General features: G+C 31.4%; 1 long non-coding RNA gene across 1 annotated transcript; it reads right to left on the minus strand.

Annotated features, from left to right (window-relative positions):
• Positions 1–451: 451 nt before the first annotated feature.
• LOC145134301 (uncharacterized) lies at positions 452–1,281 on the minus strand. Its single transcript, XR_013719068.1, has 2 exons — positions 1,145–1,281; positions 452–718 (listed from the first exon to the last, which is right to left on the minus strand). It is a non-coding gene; the product is annotated as an uncharacterized LOC145134301 (long non-coding RNA).
• Between the last annotated feature and the right edge of the window lie 783 nt (positions 1,282–2,064).

Below are 2,064 nucleotides of genomic sequence, written 5' to 3' on the forward strand. Positions count from 1 at the left end.
TTAAACATAGAGGAAGGGTCAGTTTGTAAATATTGTGTTAGTTAGTTAGTTAGACAGTTGAGGCTGTTAGTAGTTCAATTAGTTTTCCTTCCTTTCTCATTTGTATATGTACTGATTTAGATTCAGTTTCAATTCAACTGATTGATTTCCAATTTTTCAACTTGTAATACGTGAGAAAGCATCTCTCGAATAACTGAATGCGTGAATTTAACATGTAGCATATATCAAGTACTTTGCATTATTAGCCCATATATTGTATTACCCTATTACTTGTATTTGTTTCATTGTTCTCGATCCACGGTGTATGTCTCACACTCTCATGGGACATGGGTGATTTGTATATATGCATATTACATGACTCAGTTTGAATTCAATGAGAATATTGATAATCAACATGCCTGACGTATACAAGCTTTTGCGATCAGACATATGGAACTACAAGCACAAATAGTAAAAAAGAATTGGAAATTATATCAATTTAATTTATTTGACAATCTAAACAAGGGATTCCGATAGAACATTTAATTAATGAGGCACACCCTCCAATACTACTAGCAGCAGATGGTATCTCCAAATTTTGTCTTTCCACAGCAACCCTTCTTACAACGGCTCGAACCTGGTGCTGAACCACATGGTTTTCGTTTTGGTTTTGCTGATCCACCACTTCCACCACCACACCCGACTATATCTCCTTGCTTCGGCGAATTGCAATCTGTAGCTGCACATACCAATTCAAATTAGTTACTACGTAAACTTTCATTACTCTCAATCCATCAAGCAAAACACTGTGTGTGTTTAGTTAACAAAACACTGTCATTTTGATGAGTTCTATAAAGAGAAGCAACTTCATGGCAGATACCGTGTATGCTCCTTTACAAATTATAATAGCAAGTTGGGAAAAGCTCGTGTTAAATTAGTGATAAATTATAGATGGAAAATACACCAAAGAAATAATTATAGGAAACAATATCTAAAAATCAAACCATAAAAGTAGAGTTTCCTTTTTCCAAACACAATTATCTGACCTGACTGTAGATGGTAATTAAAATTTGTATGCTTTTGAAGTTATTAAAAATGGTGAAACTATTTGGGTTTATACTTTATATCCTATTACAAAATGTCACATGTTTAGAGGAAAACAAACCTAGTTGACGAGCACGGTTGTATGGGCTTCGGGCGGTTGCTATGGTGTGAGAAGATGAGCTAATGAAGATGAGGATGATAAGAACCAAGAAAAGTCCTCCCCCTTTTATGATCGAGGTCATATTTAGAAATGACGAATGAAGGTATATATGTATATATCGGTTTATAGTTATCTATTTATACTCAACATATGCCCATAATCTAAACGCGTTTGTTCAAAAGTTGACGAAAACAGGAGGAAAGGAGTATGGGAGTGGTTAGCCGCCCCCAAAAAATCATATGTTTTCATTCATTTTCTGGCACTTTTATTTGGAGTTTAATTTCGTCTTTTGCTTGCAATTTGTTTGGACCAATATCTCATGTCCTGCCGTGATCTACGGCTCTACGCGCACTGTTATATGCATGTCTAACATTAATTAAATAACAGCGAATTAATTAGTTCTTAGTTGGTATAACGACAAAACCGGATGAAAATGGACCGTAGGGTACGGAATAGAATGTGAAAAATTAAATATCCTCATATATTTTCTTTGTATATATCATTCTACCTAGCTTAAATGATCACTTGTGTCATATTTAATGAAAATAATATATTTACACTACACATGTCACTATTTAAAATAAATAGGAGATATATATAGAAAGAAATATATGAGGATATTTTATTTATCAATATAACATAATATAACAAAACTGATTATTTACTAGATATAAGACCCATATATTACATGAGTTAATTAAAAAAAATAAATATAAATGTCTAAATATTTAAGAACTTTGGATTTATAAGAAAAATAAGAAAAATAACGAATTATTAAAATCGATTTTTTTAATCTTTTAAATTTAAATAAATAAACAAAATAAACTAATGAACTTTAATTTGAGAATTTTTAAATAAGAAAGTAAGTCTATTAATGAAAT

Source organism: Lactuca virosa, chromosome 8 (assembly GCF_052849685.1).
Source record: "Lactuca virosa cultivar CGN04683 chromosome 8, Lactuca_virosa_CGN04683_v6, whole genome shotgun sequence".
NCBI lineage: Eukaryota > Viridiplantae > Streptophyta > Magnoliopsida > Asterales > Asteraceae > Lactuca > Lactuca virosa.